This window comes from Nomascus leucogenys, chromosome 3 (assembly GCF_006542625.1).
Source record: "Nomascus leucogenys isolate Asia chromosome 3, Asia_NLE_v1, whole genome shotgun sequence".
Classification (NCBI taxonomy): Eukaryota; Metazoa; Chordata; class Mammalia; order Primates; family Hylobatidae; genus Nomascus; species Nomascus leucogenys.
Window position 1 is genome coordinate 92,075,899 of NC_044383.1, and position 23,409 is coordinate 92,099,307.

Genomic DNA, 23,409 nt, shown 5'->3' on the forward strand with positions numbered 1-23,409 from the left:
GGAGACAGATCCAATGGAGAGGAAGGTGCACTCTCTCAGCACTGGGGAGGCAGAAACACCATCATATGGTCATGTAAAAGAAACAAATGACTTAAAGAAAGATTCATAAAATTTAGCTTTATTTCCCAGATGTCAATTGGACCTAAATGGGCGTTTTCTACACTGACAATATACTTTTCCGTACCATGGCTATAGCATATGTTCTGAGTTCTCAGAAACCATCATTTTTCTTTCACTCCTTAGGGTCTCTGTCACTCTTGGGGGTGAGTCCTGTGCTTAAAAAGCTGATGCTTCCCCAGCATCAGATGTGCTGTGTACATGTGACCACATTGGTCTCTTTGATTCTCAGTTTCCTGTACATCTGGATGAAGAATGGCCAGCTGGGGAGTTGTAGGCGTACAGCTGTGCATCATGTCACAGCACACAGTAGCATTCTGGGTTATATACTGAGCTTTTAGATTACAGTTTATTTGGGTATCCCTGAGTCAGGCAAATAAGTTCCTGTCCTTTTTTTTCCTGGCAGTACATCATCTCGCCTTTCAGCCCATACCTTTTCTCTCTCTCCTTCTGTCTCTTTCTCAGGCTTGATCTCATAAAAAATCATAAACTTCCGACATGCTTATGGTTAAAAAAAAAATTCTAGAAAAGGATACACATGGTTCATCCAGATTTTCAGCACAACTCCTCCTCCAACAAACACTGAAAAATTAGAAAGCAATTTGAGAAAAATTGTTTTGAAAGGTATGTAGGTTTGACTTTTCAGTGTGGGCATACCCATATTTGAATTACAGGGTTATCCGTTGTGCTCAGAAATTACAATAAACAGGATACCTGACAAACAAGGACAGTGGAATCATAGAATTGCATCATTGTTCACTAGAAAAAACAAGTACCCTTATGATACTGTGACTGTACAGAATTACATTATCATCTATTCCAAGCACAAGCACAAATATGGAACAGAAGATCTAATGAGTCGAGATGTCATCTGAATTTCCATGTGTTACATTTACAGCTTAGAGTTGCAGCTTTATTGAATGGCGCCAAAACATTCTTACTTCATAATAGCATTAGTGACATTTCACTTGGATAATCCTATTTGTTTTCATTTATTTTAATGAGGTAGTTTGGGATGGTAACCTGCAGCGGAAAGCTTGGGAACAGGTGACAGCATGACTTGAAATGCCTATTGAATTGAAAGGTAGTTAAAAGCTAAACGAAATGCTCAGATGCACAGTGGTTTTCCAGCACCATATATTTTACTCTAAAAACAGTAAGGCTAAAGTGCCAATTTTAAGAACCTAAGACTTTATTACCTTTTAAAACTTTCCTGCGTGGATGAGTGGATAATAAGGACTAATTTGCTGCATTTTTGTGGCCTGTTTCCACATGTTCGCATTTCCCAGTGATGCTTTCTTTATGGAAAAGAGTGCTGGGCACAACACATTTTTTTCCTTGCAGCAATCATATGTCTATGATTCATTCAATGCTTCAATATAGATACACAGTCAGTAGTGATGCAGATGGCTAACAGGCATGCATATTTGCCAAGCCTTAAGGTGACCCAGCTTACAAAAGGGGTTTCTAATGTTGAGAACTTCAATTATGTCACTTAAACCCATCAATTTTTTTCCCTTGCCTCATGCTACAAATATTTCAGATCTATTATTTTCATAACATCTGATGCCTGGAGTGACAAGTGCCCCCTGACATTTTAAAATGTTTTCCATGGAGACTTAGAATGAGAAAATGGCGCCTCATTAAGTCTTTCTTATCAATTAAAAAGGAAACACCTTTTCCTGTTCCATCTTATGCAACAGCTAACTCAGGTATTAAGCTGCCAATATCTTTCTAGAACCCAGAGTAAGAATTCATAATTGACCCTGGTCTTTTAGGCCCAGGGAATAAATAGGAACAAGAAATTCCCATCCATAGAACACCATGTTGACTTCAGCTATACCTTGTAAGATCTAGCCAATGTCCAACTGAAAGCTGTGAGATCAAGGAAAGGACCCCTATTTTATCAATCCAGGTCCAGACAAGAGACAAATTACACCAATGGAGATAATTTAATATAAAGAATATAAAGAAGTACTTACTAGGTACTGAATGACTGAACATGCAAAAAGAGAACAATAAGTTATCATGGAAATAGGACACATTTACCACTTGCAGGGCTGGGGAACAAAGGGATGAGATGGGAACCATCAAAATAGATCCCAATGAATGCTACACTCAGATGTCTGAGAAAAGGGCACTGCTCTGAAGTTGCTGGTGCTTCAGACTTTGGGTAGGGGGGTAGCCTCAGATCCCCCAGGGAGGTGGCAGCTGGCTGGTGCTGGTGTACCTAAGTAGGGGGTAGACTCAGATCCCCCAGGGGAAGTGGCAGCTGGTGGCCTGTGCTGATGTACCTAATGCCAGTGTGGGGCCATGGGGTTGACCCAAAGTTCCAAAAAGGGGATACTGCCAGCTAAGACAGTGCATCTGAGGGGTGTACCAGGAGACTGGTTCTGCAAGTATTGGAAAAATTGTAAACTGGGCTGGGCATGATGGCTCATGCATATAATCCCAGCACTTTGGGACACTAAGGAGAGTGGATCACCTGAGCCCAGGAGTTCGACACCAGCCTGGGCAACACAGTGAAAACCCATCTCTACAAAAAATACAAAACTTAGCTGGGTATGGTGGTGCACACCTGTGGTCCTAGCTACTTGGGAGGCTGACGTGGGAGGATCACCTAAGCCCAGGAGGTCAAGGCTGCAGTAAGCTGTGATCACACCACTGCACTCTAGCCTGGGTGACAGAATGAGATCCTGTGTTAAGAAAAAAAAAATGCAAACTAGTATAAACAGCTGTTACTGAAGCAAAATGCCACTGCTTGGGTGAAGAAGTGTTGCTGGGTGATACTGAAAGAAACAGGCAGCAAAACTGGAGTCAGAGGTAGCAGAGAGGAAAATAAACTTTCTCCTTTCCCAGACTTGCAGTCTTTCTCTAGCATCCCGTGTTGGCAGAGCCTAACAGGGAATTATTAGCAACACAGAAATAAATGTGTTTTGCAGAGGTCCAGCATCACAGAGCGGAGTGTAGGACGATAGGCTTGATGCTGCGAGACAATAGCTTAATGATGGGCCTAACCCACTGACACTTAAAAAATACATTGACCAAGCATGAGAGAAAACCAAAAATTCTAAGTGGTATTCTTGTAACTGATCTTTCACTTGACTTTCTACTTCCTTTCCATTCACCCCCACGTCAGCTCCTCTGGCTAAGAATATTTGCTGGTAAAACTTGAGCAAGATTTTTCTAACTTTGATGCACTTTTGTGTCAGAACCAATATGGAATCAAGCAGAGAATGTCTTTTGTAAAGGTTATCTAGATGATGCTTACTTCAGAGAGTTGTTTACTACTCTGAGAAAGGATTTTTTTTTTAAAGACTACTTTTACTTAAGGAGGAAGAGCAAATTCTACCTGGGAAATGATTTACCACAGAGGTCTTATTCATGGGCAGAGGCAGTAGTAAAACTGCACTCATCACGCCTTGGTCTTGAGAAATTCCTGGTTGGGGGGTACTTCCTGAGTATGGGACAGAATCCATAATGCTCATAGTAGCCCCTTTCAAAACCTTTAGGCTTCACTATGGGCCTTCTTGCCAGTTCTGAGTTGATGTAGATAATGAGAAATTGAGGTAATGAAAAATGTCCATTTGTTTTTTTCTTTTAAACTGTGGAACCCAATCCATTATTGACACAGGTTTTTCTCCTGAAGTGTATAGAGATCTATACTCTGTAGACAAATAGAAGAGTAGAACACTAGTTGGATTTTGCTGTGGACATGGACTTTAGTTGCTGAAACAAGTATCTGTTTTATGTAAAGAATGATCCATCAGTAGCCACTTTGTTTAAAAAGAGCACTTGGCAAATCTCTGGAAGCCGGCTTATGTAACTAACTGCCTCTTATGGTAGTATGTGAAGGCAGCAGAGAACATATTGTTTCCCAGTGTTTCTCTTTGAGAAATTAGTCTGGTGCCTGGCAAGAGGAGAGATGTGCAGGGGCAATATTCCTAGAAATGACTACCTGTGTACTTGCTGGAATTCCACACTGGATGGAGGCTCCTTTGTGAAAGGCAGGTGTCGACTTCTAGGCTGAGAGAGTACTAGCAGGGAGCTCCTCAAAGGAACTTGGAAAGAATTACTTAGGTCTCATTTCACACCCTGTATCTGATTTTTTAACTAAGTCCCTAAGAGAAAAGTGGCTACAGGTGTTGTAAATGACCCTTCCTTCAGTAAACTAATTTAAACTGAACATGGATCACAATTTCTTTGCATGAGAAAGATAACTAACTGGGCATGGAAAATTTTGATCTAAGAATATCTGAAAATTAGATAAATAACATCAACAAGTGTTAGAGTGACAGAAACAATGAGGCCAGATTTGTTCTAACATGAAAATATAAGGGCTATTTAACGTATTTTAGGATGGAGGGGGTGTTAAGGATTGTTTATTTTTAGCTCTCATAAAAACTCAATTTCCTTCGTAGTGGAATCAGTCCAAATTGAAGATTTGCTCTTGCACAGACACTGGACTCTCCCCCAAATTTTCAGATTACCAGTCATACCCCAAAGAATAAACCTGAGCTAAAGCTGCAGGTTCTAGCACTGAGACAGAGATCATCTGCATTCCTGTTGCCTAGTCAAGTATCCCGGATAAATCACAAAAACATTGAAGTCTTAGGTAACATCACCAAGTCTCACATTCCAAGAACTGTCAAGAGATTGCTTATATAGCCACAGGCCAGACAGAGAGGGGCTTTGTGAAACTATCCCTCAGGGGTGCTGGGGGTGTTTGCATTGTTAGCCTGGAAAAAGCTAGCCAGACCAACAGAGTCACAGCAATTGAAAACCCTGAAGGCCCATCTATGACCAAATGTATTAATAAATAAAAAGACCTATAAGTAACCTTCCCACCAGCATTAACCACACCAAAAGCAAGTCAAACCCAGGCTTCTCATAATTGGTTCTTGTTCCAACACAAGAGTGAGAAGAGCCTCTTGCTGCGGCCAACGGTTACTATAGCTCTCCTTTTGTAGAAAGCCACTGTCTTCGAAGAGCTTACTAAGGGTCTCCACTAAAGAACAAAAAACATGGGTAAGACTGGTTTCCTCTCAAGTTATGACTCAGCTTTGATCACCACACTTCCACTTGAGCCTATTAACGTTCAGTGGACAGAATGTCACTCTTTCTCAATCAGCTGCTACAGCAAACAACAGCCTTGCTGCATTTCAGTCATATAGAAAGCCACAGAATATTTCCTTTTGACTCTCTTCTCTCCACATCAGACCCACAGTCAGGCGCATGCTGAGTTCTATCTTCTCACAATCTACTAGAAAGTGGCCTGCCTCGACATGCTTACCCTGCTAAAATGAGAAGAAAGAAATAAACAGCTTCATGTTAGTTATAAATAGGAGGCACTGGATATTAAACCTGCCCATAGAATAATGGAGAAGGAAAGCATCACGCTCCCTTTCTGCTTGAGTCGGGAGTCATATCCCTTGTCAGAACAGTGAATGCAGGAGAGGCCATGATGATAAGGACCCAAACGGAAGCCTGGGGGTGGGGTCCTCACGACCACTCACAGACCCCTGGATGTGGGGAGAGTAGCAGAGAACAGCCAAGAGTGACATGGACTGTCTTGCATTTTCCTCATCTCTTTATTCTAGAAAAAAAAAAAAAGAGGAAGGAAGAAAAAATGAAAGAAAAATGCTATAATTTTCTTTTCTCCATCTTTCTTGGAGATCAGAAAATAGTAGGTTCTGAAGATCTCCTCTGTGCTCATGGGCACGTGAAAAATTTCATGATGCTTACTTGGCTTTGAGATTTTATTACCATTATTATTGTTATTAATGTTATTTATATTAATATAAAAATAATAAAGATGTATTGAGCTCCTTCTATGTGCCCAACACTATAAGCATAATAAATACTTTATCTCTTAATCCTCACAGCTCCCTATGAATTAGATACTATTATGATACTAATATTATCCCAAATTAAAAATTAGGAGCCTGAGGCATGAAAACGTGAACTCATTGGAGATCACACCACTCACAAATGGCAGAGCCAGGGTGCAGCCCTAGGTCCAGTGTCCCCAGAGCCCATTCTGCTATTCACTTCAGGTCATTCTCTTCCCATTTAAAACACTGAACTTTATATATCCTCATCAGACCCAAATGCTCAGCTTCAAGAGCCAAACAAAAATAACTGTTACAAATTCCACTGTTTGTTTTCCCAGGGGGTGCATATTAGAGTTATTAAATGTGATCCTCTGTTCCCCTTAGTCCAGTAGTTTCTTTACCCCTTCGGGAGTGTCCTCCCATTCTTCCCCATTTCTTCACCTTCCCTCCTCCCCCCACCCTCACCCAGGCTGTCTGAATTCTATTCAGCCTTAAAGATGTAACTCAACTTCCACCTCTCCCAAAAAGGGCTTCTTCAACTCCTGTCACCTCCACCTCTGAATTTTTATAGCATTTAATGTTAATACTATTTAGTTGGCATTTGTGTTTTTTGTGTTTTACTTTTTACTGTTAGTTCTATTTGAGAATAATTCATCCTGAGGCAGAATTCATTCTATCCCATTTTTTGATTGAGATGAAACCCTTGAAGGCAAGGAACAAGTGTTCAAACATGTTTATATGTTCACACACACCACACTCAGCATCTTGGACATAACAGACACTCAATAAATCACCTTTGAGAGCTAGGTTAGAAAGCCTATTGAAGCCTGTGATTTGAAACAGGCTGGGCTGGTAGAGAAAAAAGCTAGCCTGTCTTCTTAGAGCTCTAGAGAGTAATGTGGAATACATTTATGGAGTCTCTTCAAGGACACAAAAGAGTCCTCTGACTCCTCGATTCCTAACCTCCCATGTCCCAACTTATCTTAGTGGTCCACTTAAACTCCTAAATTTTGAACCTAAAGTATGTAGAACGTCAGATCCTGAAAAACAACACCAACTTTTACTTGAGGGTTTCACTTGCCCTCACACCTGTGGTTTTGAAGGTGTCAAGTTTCCTCTGAAGTCTTTCTGTGAAGCTTTATCCCCCTCATTTTTCCACCCTGCCAGTCAACCCTGTCAACAGTGACAATCTCCTTGTCAAGCAGAAGTCACTCACTCGAGCTATCAGTTTTCATTAGCCATTTAGTTGGGATAATCCCTTCTTCCTACCAAACTGTTTCCTTCTAGGAACTGCGGATTCCTTTTATTTGGGGTTTCTCAGGCTTGTCTAACTAAAGCCCCTCCACCCAGATGATTTCTCACTTTTCTGAAGATCTCCTTCAGCTAAAAAGATTTCCTATAACCTCATTTTCTATAGTTTGTATTATGAAAAAATTTGGTATATAACTTTTTTTTCAAGCAACATATGGCAACTAAGAGTTCAGTATGTTCTAGAAAGGGGTATTTCCTCTGGGGAAATTTTTAATTATTTTTTGTTTTCAATATGACCTGTTTCTTTACCTCTTCCATTTCCTATTTACAGCCTACCCATCCTTTAGTGACTTAAGTAAAAAAAAAAAACCTTTATCAACTTCAAAATTGTGTCATCTATTTTCATTCATATTGTTAAATTCACTAAGTGAGAGGAAAACTGTAAGATGGTAAACGTAACCATGCACAAGGTCCCCATTCATCAAGCTTGTGGAAGTGTTAATTTTGGAGACAAGTAAAGAAATAAGTAAATGTTCAAACCTATTTCATCTCTTCCCTCCCATGACCATTTCTCCATTTTCAACTCACCAATTACTTGTCCTTATTGTCAATGTTTTAGAAAGATTGAGTTTTAGGAAAGGCTAAGTAGCTCTTCAACTTCCTGTGAAGTTGAACTGTGGCCTGAGCTTAGCATCTCTCCGACACCTGCTCACACTTACCATCCACTGCCCATCCCTCCTTTCTTTTCTGTTCCTGTATACTACCATGTTCTGTGAATGAGATATCACTACAAACTTACGTCCACAGAAAGAGAAAGCATGAGGTAAGCAATAACAGAATGACTCCCTATAAGTGACTTAAGACATCTGATGAAGGTCTAAAAGCAGGTCCTTCTTCCCTCTCAGGCTAAGTCTTCACCTGGCCAAAATTCATGCAAAAGAAGCAGGTGACTGGAGTAGTGTGGACCAATGTATTTTCATCAACCACTTTAAAGCAAACTGCTAGAAATATTGTCTTTCGTTCTTAGCTTCTGATTTCCCTGAAATCAGCCAGTGGTAAAGCAGAAGTTCTATCTCCCTTTCTAAAGGACAGAACAATCATTGCCCAAGAATCAGAAGATGCAGGTTCAAGTTCCACATCAACAAGATACCAGCCATACAACCTGGGGCAAGTGATTTAGCCTCCCCAAATATCAGTTTCCTCAGACATAAAACACAGGTTTTGCTCCAAGAGAGATGTTGTGAGGATAGACTGAGTTAAGATAAAAACACTTTGTAAACTTTAAAGCTCTACATAAATATAAACTCAACATCATATTACATTTCTATTTTTATTTTCCCATTAATAATTCTGGGTTTGCTGTCATTTCTCAAATCCATCTTTTTTTTTTTTTTTTTTTTTTTTTGAGACAGAGTCTCACTCTGTTGCCCAGGCTGGAGTGCAGTGGTGCGATCTCAGTTCACTGCAACCTCCTTCTCTGGGTTGAAGTGATTCTCGTGCCTCAGCCTCCCAAGTAGCGGGGACTACAGGTGTGTGCCACTACACTCGGCTAATTTTTTGTATTTTTAGTAGAGGCAGAGTTTCACCATGTTGACTAGGCTGGTCTCAAATGCCTGACCTCAGGTGATCCACCCGCCTTGGCCTCTCAAAGTGCTGGGATTACAGGTGTGAGCCATTGCACCCGGCCTCAAATCTTCTCTTTCAATATACCAATGATTCTTTCTGAAATATTGAAAAATTCCTTTTTTGTAGTTTAAACTACATTTCTAATCCTCTGCAAAATAAAATAAAACCAGCTCTTTTTTGAACCACTTCTGAATAAATATTCAGAAGTTCTCTTTCAATTTTTTTGAATAGTAAAGGAAATGGTTTTCTTTTGACAATTTTTAAAAGCATTCTAAGCCCACAAGAAAGAGATTGAGATCTCTTTAAACCTGACTCTGAGAACACAGAAGCTTTCAATAACAATCCAGATTACAGTATTATAACATCAACGTCTACCTTTCATCTGCAGATCTCAAGAAACATTATAAACACTGTGGCCTCAACCTTTGCATCAGTATTAATATACTCATTTTTAAAGCTGAAAAAAATGATTTAGGGAGTTTGTAAAAGCCAAACATGAAATTCCACTCTTCTGTTTAAATGTGCAAAATAAATGGATAAATGACAATGCTTTGGCTAAAAAAAGAGACAGGGCCTTTAGCTTGAAGAAGCAAAATTGGAGGAGGCAGGACACTGTGACTGAACTCATTACTCTCATTTGATGACATCTGAAAAACATAACTTTTACAGTCCATTTTTCTCACCTCGACTGTTATACCAGTTTAGTAGAATAGCGATCCTTGAATCAGCAAGAATAGCATGTCACCATCTCAAACTTATCCTAATTTTCTTTCACAAATATTTAATAAAATGTTTATTGTTTACTAAGAAAGTGACCTTTGGTCTGTTGGTACAGCCAAGGTAGATATTCTGAAAAACCTTTGCCTTATAAATGTTTGTGGAACCTCATGATAAAGGTTTCTGAAATGGCATGATAACACCTAGATAAATATTTCAATACATCTGAGGGCGTTTTAAGTAACCATATATTCCCTAAATGATCATTTAACATCTAAGTAACTTGCCTTTCTGTGAACATTATTCATTTAGGTGTAGATTCTCACATCATCTTTGAGAGGAAGATAAGCATTATTAGTCGCTGAGACTTCAGTTCACTTCATTGATTCATCTTTCAAAAATAAAATGCTGAATAATTGAAGAGACCAGAGGCCAACAACAGTGTCAAGGTAATTAAAATTATGTAGTTCTTCTTTGTTTAGAGATAGAAAGAAAGAAACAAATTTGAGTAGAAAGAATACAGAAAAGATGAAGGTCTAGTTAAGAAAAAGACAGGACAAGAAAACAAGAAGAACGATAATTCATAAATACATCAATTTCAGTGGGAAATAAAATCTATAAGCTCTGATGGCATCCTGAATGTTTGTTCTCATTTGCATTTGGGGGTAGTTTTTGAAGGGAAAACTTTTAGAAGAATTCGGGATATTACTCCAATTCTGATTTTCCAAGCATAAAGAGATTTTCTCTTCTCTTAGAGGCTTAAAATACCTGAGAGTACAGAATTATTCATTTCAGAGATTCCTTTGCTTTTTCTAGAAGCCAAAATGTAAGATAAGCATCTGCACAGTGGGCTGGGACCTGTAGTGATCCCTATCCTTCTCCATATACCGACACCTGAGGGTGTGAACATTCCCATCAGTACAAGAGGTTTCCTGTGGACCAGATTCACAGAGGACCCAGAGCTGAGATGAGTGGCAGCACTTTGGCCAAATGGTATCTGTGCAGGTAAAAATGAGAAAAAGGTAGCACTCACTCAATTCCCTCTAGGATAGCCAACTGACCAGGCTCAGAAGGGGTCCCATCCTGCTCCTCAAAAAAGAGGAAATCAGCTCATCACATCAAGAATATTCTCTCTTCTTTTGGTCACCACTGTGGGCACACTCATAAGACACTGGCACCAGAAAGCAAGAGAGTTGACATAGAAGTGGCTGACCACACACCAAGCCACAGGGGCACAGCTGTGAGTCTTACAACCCCTCTCAGAGACAGGGGAAAGGAGGAGATAATAACGACTTGGGTGGAATAGAGGCTTTGAACATGCTAGGAGCAGCTAAACCCAACCAATGAATAACAGAAGCACCAAGAAAGTGTCAAAAAGCAAGCTTCTGCCCACATTTTCCAGGATGAGCCTATTAAGTCTTACTATGTAGTTATACCAGTACAGAGAGTTCTGGATTTTAAAAATTGAGGCCAGGTGTGGTGGCTCACGCCTATAATCCCAACACTTTGAGAGGCCGAGGTGGGCAGATCACGAGGTCAGGAGTTTGAGACCAGCCTGACCAACATGGTGAAACCCCATCTCTACTAAAAATACAAAAATTAGCTAGGCATGGTGGCTTGCTCCTGTAATCTAAGCTATTCAGGAGGCTGAGGCAGGAGAATCGCGTGAACCTGGGAGGCAAAGGTTGCAGTGAGCCGAGATCGTGCCACTGCACTCCAGCCTAGGCAACACAGTGAAAATCTATCTCAAAAAAAAAAAAAAATTGAGATATAATTCACATACCATAAAATTCACTCTTTAAAAGTGTCTGATTGAATGGGGACTGTTTCTTAGTATATTTTCAAGGTTATGAAATCATCATCATTATCTAATTTCATAACATTTTTAGCACCTCACAGAAATCTCATGTCCAATAGCAGTCACTCCTGATTTCCCCCACCCCTAAGCCCCTGAAAACCACTATCTTTCTGTCACTATGGATATGCCTGTTATGGACATTTCAAATAAATAGAATCATACAATATGTGGCCTTATGTGTCTGGCTTCTTTTACTTAGTGTAATTTTTTCAAGGTTCATCCACATTGTGGTAAGTATCAATAATTCATTTTAATGGCTAAATAATATCCCATTGTATGAAATTATCAAATTTTGTTTACACATTCATCAGTTTTTAGACATTGAGTTGATTTAGGATGTTCCCACTTTTTGGCCATTATGAATAGTGCTGCTATGAATATTGGTGCACAAGTTTTTGTGTGAACATAAGTCTTCAGTTCTCGAATATATACCTAGAAGTGGGTCATACGGTAACTCTATGTTCAACTTTTTAAAGAAATGCCAAGCTCTTTTTCAAAATGGCTGCACCATTTTAGATTTCTGTCAGCAATGTATGAGGGGTTCCAATATCTCCACAACCTCCTCAACACTTATTTTCCATTTTTTTGATTATAGCTATTTTCACAGGTGTGAATTGGTGTCTCATTGTGGTTTTGATTTGCATTTTCCTAATGACTAATGATGCTGAATATCTTTTCATGTACTTATTGGGCATTTGTATATATTCTTTGAAGAAAATATCTGTTCAAATACTTTGCTTATTTTAAAATTGGGTTGCCTTTTTATTGATGAATTTATGGCTTTTTAATTTAGTTCTTTCTGGGTAAGAAATACTTATAAGATACATGATTTACAAATATTTTCTCCATCTCTGTGGGCTGTTTTTTTTTTTTTTTAATTTTCTTGGCAGTGTCCCTTGAAACGCAAAACTTTAGTTTTGAAGTCCAATTTATCTATACACGTCTTTTGGTTGCTTGTGCCTTTCATGTTATAGCTAAGAAGCCATTGTCAGTCTAAGGTCACAAAGATTTACACCTATGTTTTCTTTAAGGGTTTTACAGTTCTAGCACTTACATTTAGGTCTTTGATTGATTTTTAGTTAATTACTGTGTATGGTATGAAATAGGTATCTAATTTCATTCTTTTACGTATGAATATCCATTCTCTTCAGCATCATTTGTAGAAAAGAATATTTTTCCCTTTTGAATTGTCTTGGCAGCGTGCTGAAGGCCAATGTATTTTTAGACCCTTGACTCTATTCCATTTATCTATATACCTATCCTTAAGCCAGAAGCATACTGTCTTGAGATAAGTTTAAAATGAAGAAGTCCTTCAACTTTTTCTTTGTAAGATTGTTTTGGTTATTCTTGGTTCCTACATTTTCATATGAACTTTGGGGTCAGTTTGTCAACTGTGTCAGAAAAGCAGCTGGAATTTTGATAAGGACTGCATTAAATCTATAGATTTGGGGGAGCATTGAATCTTAACAATATTAATTCTTCAAATCCATGAACATGGGATGTCTTTCCATTTATTTAGAAATTTTAAAACTTTCTTCAATGAGATTTTATAGTTTTCAGAGTATAAGTTTTGCATTTCCTTGTTAAATTTACTAAGTATTTCATCTTTTTTGATTATTGTAAATAGAATTGTTTCCTTAATTACATTTTTAGTTTACTCATTGCTACTGTATACAAATATAGTAGATTTTTGTATATTAATCTTGTATCCTGTAACTTTGCTAAACTCATTTATTTGTTCTAACAGTTCTTTAGTGTATTTATAAGACTTCCTATAAACATGCTCCTATACACATGAACATATCATCTACAAATAAAAATAGTTTTACTACTTTCCAACTTGTATGCTTTTAATTTTATTTTCTTGCTTAATTGCCCTGGCTAGAACCTTCAGTACAATGTTGAATACAAGTGACAGAGTGAAAATTTTTATTTTGTTCCTGACATTAGAGGGAAAACATACTGTCTTTCACCATTAAATGTAAAGTTGGCTGTGGGTATTTCACAGATTTACCAGGTTGAGGATGTTCTCTTCTATTCCTAGTTGTTGAATGTTTTTATTACAAATGTATGTTCAATTTTGTCAAGTGCTTTTTTCCTCATCTATTGTGATAACTGTGTGGTTTTTGTTCTTTAATCTCTTGATGTAGTTTAATACATTAATTAATTTTTTGATGTTAAACTAATGTTGCATTGCTAGGATAAATTTCAATTGGTTATCATCTTAGTTGGCTCAGACTGTTGTAACAAAATACCACAGACTGGTGGCTTTAACAACAGAAATTAATTTTTTGACAGTTCTAGATGTAGGAAGTCTGAGTTCAGGACTAGTTTCAAATGGGACCCAGAACAAGAGAAGTCTCTGCAATAAATCCAAGCTGCATATACTCTGACACTTGGGCCACATGATCCAGCATGTCCATGGTGCTTGAAGCAGCAGTAGGGATATGTTTTGGAGGAGCTGGCAGGCCCCTGTAGTTAACTCATGGTGCAGACCATTAGGATTTTGGAGCAAAGTCCTGCCATCTTCAGTGGATAACTAATTCTCCTTTGAGAATCAGCTCTTGTCCTGGTACTGGGCCTTAGTAGAGACTGAAGGCTTAACCATGGGCCATCAAGTTACCATGCAACCTGAACTGCCCATTGTGAACTGGGTATTATCTGACCTACAATGCCATAAAGTTGAACATACACAGCAGCACTCCATCCTCACGTCCTCACCACCTCAAGTGCTATATGTGAGATCAGTCCTGAGAAGGACCTAAAGGCACAAGTAAGTTACATGAAAAAATGACCAAAAGGTCTATGGTTTTTATGCCTGCTACATTGCCTTCATTCTCCCAGCCTGTAACTATGGCCTCATAGGAAGTTTCCCACAATCAGCTGAGAGAGGAAGAAAAGACTCAGGCCTGGTTTACTGATGGTTTTGCATTGTATGCAGGCACCACCACCTGAAAGTGGACAGCTGCAGCACTACAGACACTAAAAGGCAGTGGTGAAGAGAATTCATCCTGGAAGTGCGTCTGATTGTTCACTTTCTTTGAAGAGAGAAATGGCCAGTCATGTGATTATATTCCATTTCATGGACTGTGGCCAATGGTTTAGCTGGATGTTCAGGGCCTTGGAAGGAACATGATTAGAAAATTGGTGACAAGGAAATTTGGGTAAGACATATGCAGATAGACCTCTTCAAATGGGCAAAAAGATGTGGAGATATTTGTGTCCCATGTGGATGTTCACCAAAGGGTGGCTTCAGCAGAGGAGGATTTTAATAATCAATTGGACAGAATGATGTGTCCTGTGGGTACCAGTCAGCTTCTTTCCCCAGCTGCCCTTTCATTGCCCAGGGAGCTCATGATCAAAGCAGCCATGGTCACAGGAATGGAGGTTATGCCTGGGCTCAGCAACATGGACTTCACTTACAAAGGCTAACCTGGTTATGGCCACTGATGACTGCACAATGTGCCGACAGCAGAGACCAACATTGTTTTCCGAATGTGGCACTATTTCCTGGGGTGATCAGCCAACTACCTAGAGGCAGATTGATTACACTGGACTACATCCGTCATGGAAAGGGCAGCATTTTTTCTTTACTGGAATAAACACTTACCCTGAATATGGATTTGCCTTCCTTGTACACAGGCTTCTGTCAAAACTACCATACATGGACTTACAGAATGCCTTATTCATTAGCATAGTATTCCACACACATTGCTTTGGATCAAGGAACTCATTTCATGGCAAAAGAAGTGCAGCAATGGGTTCATGCTCATGGAACTCACTGGTCTTACCATGTTCCTTACCATCTGGAAGCAGCTAGTAGGTTGATAAAATAGTGGGATGGCCTTTGGAATATATAATATTCAGATATAATACCAGCTAGGTGGCAATACCTTAAAGAGCTGGGGCAATGTTCTATAGAAGACTCTATATGCTTTGAATTGGCATTAAATATGTGGTGCTGTTTCCCCCATAGCCAGGGCTCATTGTTTTAGGAATCAAGAGACAGACATGGGAGTGGCACCACTCACTATTACCCCTAGTTCACTATTACCCCTCGTGACCCACTAGTAAAATTTTTGCTTCTTGTTCCCATGATCTTATGACTTGCTGGCCTAGATATCATACTTTCAAAGGGAGCAAAGAGGAGACACAACAATGATATCATTGAACTGGAAATCTGGCCACTTTGGGTTCTTCATGCCTCTGAATCCATAGTTATAGAAGGGAGTTACTTGCTGGCTGGGGTAATTGATTCTGACTACCAAGGGCAAATTTGACTTCTACTCCACAATGGAGGTAAAGAGGAGTATGTCTGTAATATAGGACATCCCTTAGTGTGACTCTTTGTCTTACAATGGACTGCTGCCCTAGGGCATTATGGAATGCAGGACTTAAGAGCGATGAATTAGGATATCTGGAAGAAGAAATATCTAAGCAGCAAAGCATTCAAGCTGCTGAGTGGCTACTTTTAATGCATACAGCGAGATGTGAGAAGATAGGGAAAATTTAAAGACAGAATTTAAAATTAAAAGAGAAGCAGAACGAAAAGTCTTGAAAAATTTACATTCTGGCCATGTAAAGAGTAAAAAAGCATGTTTGGGAGAAAAATACTAAGGGTGTGGCCAAGTGACTATTTGCTGAAAAGATTAATATAGCTGGAAGGGAGCCAGGTGCTATTCATCAAGACAATGGGAGATAGACTCCAAATGCATTTCAGGGATCTCTGAGGCTATCTCTCCCATCACAGGCCCAGAGCTCAAGGAGGTCAGAATAGTTTCCGGGGTTGGGCCTGGGGTAGCCTCTACAGACTTTTGTAGACTTGCAACCCAGAGCTGCCTTGTGTCTCTGCTCCCTGCATTCCAGAACAGTGTTCCCGCCCCTCTGCTGCTCCTGCTGTGGCTCAAGCAGGCCTAGGTGCAGCTTAACCCACCACTCCAGAAGGTGAAAGTGGTGTTAAGTCTGTAGGCATGCAGAATGCAAGAGGTATAGAGGCATAGCTTTCTTCACTTAGATTTTTAAAGGATATTGTGGATAACCTGGGAGCCCAGGCAGAAACTTGCCACAGATGTGGAGCCACCACAGAGAGCTCCTACTAGGACAATGCCGAGTGGAAATGTGGTGTTGGAGCTTCCATGGACAGTCCTCACTAGGGCAATGCCTAGTGGAGCTATGGCAGTGGGACCACCACCAAGACCCTAGAATTTTAGAGCTACCAGTGTGCAACATCAGCCCAGGAGAGCTGCAGACATGAACTTCCAACCTGAGAGAGCTGACACATGGGTTGAGCCCTGCAAAGCCTTAGGGATAAGGGTGCCTGAGGTCTTGGGGGCTCAACACCCACCCCAGTGTACCCAGGTTGCAGGACATGGAGTGAAAAAAGATTATTTTCTAGCTTAAGATTTAATGCTGTTTTCTCTGTTGGGTTTTGGACTTACCTAAAACCAGTTACTCTTTTCTCTCTCTTTTTTTTTTTTTTCCGCCTATTTTTTCACTTTGTAATGGGAATATCTATGCTATGCCTGTCCCACCATTGTATTTTGGAAGGAGATAATTTCTTTTAATTTCAATGCTCACAGCTGAAGGGAATTTGCCTCTGGATAAATGGTTCCTTGAGTCTTACATCCAATTTAGATGAGACTCTGGACTTTGGACTTCTGAGTTAATGCTGGAACAAGTTAAAACTTTTGGGGCTATTAGGATAGAATGAATGTATTTTGCATGTGAAAAGGCCAGGGACAGAATGCTATGGTTTTAATGTACCCTCCAAAACTCATGTTAAAATTTAATTGCCTATCAAAGAATATTGGGAAGTAGGGCCTTTAACAGGTAGTTAGGTTATGAGGCTTTGCCTTCATGAATGGGTTAATGCCATTATCTCAGGAGTGGGTTCCTGAGTGGGTTTCTCTCTGTGTCTCATACACTCTCACCCTCTGTCATCATGAAATTACTTCCCCCGTTATGATGTAGTGCAAAGTCCCTTGGCACATGCTGACACCATATTCTTGGACTTCGCAACCACCAGAACCATGAGCCAAATAAACTTTTTCTCCTTCGTAAATTACCCAGTCTATGGTATTCTATTATAGCAGTGGAAAATGGACTAGGACATAGGGCTGTGGTGTATACACATCTTTAAATTTTAAAGAAATTGTGAAACTGCTTTTTTAAATACCATTTTACATTTCCACCAGCAGTATGTGAGAGTTCCAGTTGCTCTGTATCCTCACCAAAATTTTGATATGAAGTCTTGAATTTTATTCACTCTAATGAATGTCCACAGTAATATTATTGTGGTTTTACTTGGCATTTCCCCTAGTGATTAATCAAGTTGAACATCTTTTTATGTGCTTATTCTTGTCTATATATCTTCTTTGATGAGCTATTCATTCAAATCTTTTGCCTGTTTTAAAACTTAGGTTGTCACTAAATCGGAAGAATTTATTACATATTCTAGATATAGGCTCTTTGTTGGATATTGCCAATATTTTCACTCAATCTGTGTCTTGCCTTTTTATTTTTGTAAGAATATTGATTGAAGGGCAAACTTTTAAAAAATGGTGCATTAAATTCCATTTATATATTAAGTTTTTTTAGTTCTTGCTTTTGCTATAGAATTTAAGAAATCTTTGCCAATCCAAAGGTGCACTATATTTTCTCCTATGTTGTCTTACAGAAGTTTTTAATTTTGTTTTACAATTATAATTCATTTTGAGTTCATTTGTGTATATAGTGTGAGTTAATGATAGTTTTTTTCATTTGACTAATTGTTTCAGCATAATTTGTTGAAAAGATTTTTCTTTAACACTGAATTGCCTTTCTATCTTTGTTAAAAATTAATTGATTATATATGTGTGGATTTATGTCTAGAGTCTCTATTGTGTCCCATTGATAAATATGTCTCTTTTATACAAATATCATAGTATCTTGACTATTATATCTTCATAATAAGCCTTAAAATCATCTAGTATAAGTCTTCCAACATTGTTCTCCTTTTTCAAAGTTGTTTTTGCAATTCTAAGCACTTTATATTTCTATATAAATTTTAGAATCCACTTGTCAATTTTTAGAACGAAGTTTGATGGGATTTTGACTAAGATTGCATTGAAGGTATAGATGAATCTGAGAAAAAATGAAATCTTAAAATCATTTTCCACTTCAGAAACACAATGTTTCTCTCTTGTATTTAGTTTTTCCTCAACAATATTTTATAGTTTTCAAGTTCTGCATGCTTTTTTCAACTGTATTAGTCCATTTTTGCACGGCTGTAAAGAATGACCTGAGACTGGGTAATTTATTTAAAAAATGTTTAATTGACCCACAGTTCTGCATGGCTGGGGAGGCTTCAGGAAACTTACAATTATGGCAGCAGGTGAAGGGAAAGCAAGGCACATCTTACATGGCAGCAGGAGAGAGGGAGAGAGAGAGCTATGGAGGAAGTGCCACATTTTCAAACTATTAGATCTCATGAGAACTCAATCACTATCATGACAACAGCATGGGGGAACTGCCTCCATGATCCAGTGACCTCCCACCAGGTCCCCCCCTCAACGCCTGAGGATTACAATTTGAGATGAGATTTGGGTGGGGACACAGAGCCAAAACATATCATCAATTAATATATTATTGTAACAACATCAAAATATTAATAGCTTAACATAATTTTTTTCTGTGCTTACATAAATCCAAATTTAGTATTCTAGGATCCATCTAGTAATCCCAGATCTCAAGGTGTTTTCATCTGGTGGCACCACCATCTTTTTGGGTTTCTGAGTCCTCCATTGTATCCTCTGTATCTGCCCAGAAGGCAGGAGAAAGAACACTGGGGGATCCCTATGGGAAGTTTTCATGAGCCAGGACTGGACACATCCTATATCACTACTGCCCACATTCTATTGACCAGAAGCCAGTCACATGGCACCCAGTTAACAATTGTAAGAGAGGCTGTGGAATGTATTCCAGCCATTGTGTGGACAGAGGAAAAGGAGATGGGAACTATTTGGTACATAGCAGTCTCAGCCACACAGATATACAACTTAGAAAAAATCTCACACATATGAACAAAGAGATAAAAAAGGATATTCAATACAGCATTGTCTGAAAATGCAAATGGCCAGAAAAACCTAAATGTCTAATAGCACAAGTCTGAATTGAAAGCAGACTTCTTAAGCACAAACCACAAGGCAAAAACTTAGTGGATTTGACAGCATTAAAACACCAATGAAAACATTAAGAGAAGAATCAAAGACCGGGAAAAGATATTTATAACATCTAAACCTAAAAACATGCTTGAGAGTAAAAGAGGGTCCTTTTAATACTCAGGCTAGGACGATAGGCATAAATCTGGCATGTAGTCTCCTTATCTAAACACAATAAGGTATTAATGACTAGAATATCCATATAACCCTACAAATCAATAAGAAGGCTGGGCATGGCGGCTCATGCTTGTAATCCTAGCACTTTGGGAGGCCAAGGCAGGAGGATTGCTTGAGACCAGCCTAGGTGACAGGGCAAGAACCAGTCCATTAAAAAATAAAAAATTAGCTGTATGTAGTGGTGTACACACACTTGTGGTTCCAGCTACTCAGGAGGCTGAGGTGGGAGGATTGCTTAAGCCTAGGAGGTCGAGGCTGTAGTGAGCCATGTTTGTATCACCATATCCCAGCTTGGGCAAGAAAGCAAGACTCTGTCTCGAAAAAAATTTTTCTGAATAAAAATTTAAAAAGAAAATACAGGACACCCAATAGGAAAGAATGGAGAGGAAAACTGAGTGACTAGTTATTATGTGATGAGCTGTTCAACAGAAATAGCAGTTATAAAAATGCAAAATAGGAAATACTTTGCACCCATCAGATTTGCAAAAATCAAAAGGTCAGATAACATTAAGTGGCCATTAGGATAGAGAGACTATCCTCACCCTATGCATCTCTTAACCTATATCCTGGGGGCAGTTGCACGCAAAGTCAGTATAAAGTGAGAAAAGTAATACCAATATGTTAAGAAAACTGTGAACAAATTGTCTTCAGTGAAGCAAGATGAAGAAAGAAAAAAAGTGGAAAATTAGAAGTTGCTCTCAGAGGCAGGCCCAGCAGAAGAGAGGTGTCACCTGCAATGGCTTTCCTTGTGACTGAGGGTCATGAGACGGGATGCTATAACCAAGCAACATTGTGAAGCTATAGCTCATAAGAGGAGTTGATGACTTAGGGAGAGGCCAGGTTCTGGCTGAGCCATCCTGACAGCAATGCTAAAGAGTCTTGTGAAAATAGTGTATGATTTGGATGTAAATAAGCCTGGGTTCAAAACCTTCTTCTGTAAAGAGAAGAACACTGCACCCACCTCTCCCAGTCATTTGGGGGTTAAATCAGAAACCATGAAAAGTGCATTGTGTAAGGCCATATGGAGTAACTGTGCCAAATGGCACTCTTGTCCAGCAAAAGAAGAAAGGCCAAGTTCAAGGCAGAAATAGCCTGTTTGAAGGTAGTGACATTGCTGTTGAGGCAAAGAGAACTGTAGGGGCTGAGACTGGAGAGTGTAAAATTGGAGAGAGGTGAGCTGCAGCTAGCAGCCTCTACCTGAAGGGCATTCACCTATTTTGGGTCATGGGAGAAGCTGAGAATCTGGAGATGGCGAAACCAGAGAATTTCCAAAAGAGACATGAAGAGCCTCAAACACACAGCTGGAATTCCCTTCAGGACATTTGCTGAATTGGGAGTGTATGAGGCTAAAAAAACAGAAGTAGAAAGCCTCTGAGAATCACCAGAGTTTTCAGCAGTTTTAGAAGATGAAAATAGGAATTCAAGACCTGCCGAAGAAGGGGTCCAGGTGAATACACTAGGCTAACAGTCAGGCCAAGGATAGATGGTGACCTGACCTCATTATCATATTGAAAATTGAATTGAGATGGATCATGACAAAAATGCAAAAGGTCAAACAATAAAACTTCTAAAAGAAAACAGGAAAAAAAATCTTCACGGTCTTGGTGTAAAATTTCTTTTTTTCCTCCAAGTTTAAAAAATATAATACTCTATTTTGCTTTAAAAACATTTCAGCTTTCAAGAGAAATTAAACCTATGTATTAGGAGTGGGGTAGAGGTTTCTGGGGAGAAGAGGTGGCTAAAACTGCATGGGGTGTGAATGGGGGCTCATCACCCTGGGTAGTTGTCACCTAAGTGTGTTCACTTTGTGAAAACTCATCACACTCTATGCTGTTGTATACTTGCTCTATATACACTCTTTTGTATTTGTTATGTTATGCTTCAATAAAAACATTAATATGAAAAAAGTGTGCATTTACCACATGACCCAATCATTTCATTTCTGGATTTACACGCATACTTTGGAGATATCGTGGGTTCGCTTCCAGACTCCCACAATAAAGGGAATACTGAAATAAAACAAGTCACTCAACTTTTTTTATTTCCCAGTGCATATAAAAGTTTTGTTTATACTCTACTGAAGTCTATGAAGTGTGTAATGTCATTATGTCTAGAAAACAAGGTACAGACTTTCTGCAAAAATATTTTATTGCTAAAAATGCTGATAATAATCTCAACTTTAGCAAGTTATAATCTTTTTCATGGTAGATCTTGCCTCGATGTTGATGGCTACAGACTGTTCAGGGTGGTGACTGCAGAAGTGTAGGGTGGCTGTAGCCATTCCTTAAAATAAGACAATGAAGTTTGTTGCATGGATTTACCCTCAATTTCCTGAATGATTTTTCTGTAACTTGAAATGCTGTTTGATAGCATATTACCTACAATACTTTTAAAATTGAAGTCAGTCTTCTCAAATCTTGCCACTGCTTTATCAACTAAGTTTATGAAATATTCTAAATCTTTTGTTGTCATTTCAACAATGTTCATAGCATCTTCATCAGGAATAGATTCCACCTCAAGAAACTCAAGAAACTACTCTTTGTTCATTAAAGTTTTATCATGAGATTGCAGCAATTCAGTTAAATTTTCCAGCTCCACTTCTAATTTTTTTTTTTTGAGATGAAGATTCACTCTTGTCACCCAAGCTGGAGTGCAATGGCGTGATCTCAGCTCACTGCAAACCTCCGCCTCCCAGGTTCAAGCGATTCTCCTGCCTCAGCCTCCTGAGTAGCTGGGATTACAGGTGTCCACCATCACATCCAGCCAATTTTTGTATTTTTAGTAGAGATGGGGTGTCACTATGTTGGTCAGGCTGGTCTCGAACTCCTGACCTCAGGTGATCCATCTGCCTCGGCCTCCCAAAGTCCTGGGATTACAGGCATGAGCCACCGCACCTGACTTCTACTTCTAATTTGAGTTCTCTTGCTGTTTCCACATTTGCAGTTACTTCCTCCACTGAAATATTGAATTCCTCAAAGTTATCCATGACAGTTGGAATCAACTTCTTCCAAATTCTTGCTAATGTTGATATTTTGACCTTCTCTCATGAATCATGAATGTTCTTAATGACATCTAGAATGGTGAATTCCTTCCAGAATGGTTTCAATTTACTTTCCCCAGATGCATCAGAGGAATCACTATCTATGGCAGCTATAGCCCTAGGAAATGTATTCCTTAAAGAATAAGACTTGGAAGTCGAAATTACTCCTGGATTCATGGACTGGAGAATGAGTGCTGTGATGAAAAACACATTAATCTCCTTGTACATCTCCATCAGAGCTCTCAGATGACCAGGTACACTGTCAGTGAGTAGTAATCTATGGAAAGTAATCTTTTTTTCTGAGCAGTAGGCCTTAACAGTGGGCTTAAAATATTCAGTAAACCATGGTGCTAATAGATGTGCTGTCAGCCAGGCTTTGTTTTTCCATTTATGGAAAAGAAGCAGAGTAGATTTAGCATAATGCTTAAGAGCCCTAGGATTTTTTGAATGGTACATGGGCATTGGGTTCAACTTAAAGTCACTAGATTCATTAGCCCCTAAAAAGAGAGTCAGCGTGTTGTTTGAATATTTGAAGACAGACATTAACTTCTCCAATCTAGGAGAGTGTTGTGGCTGGTTTGATTTTCTATG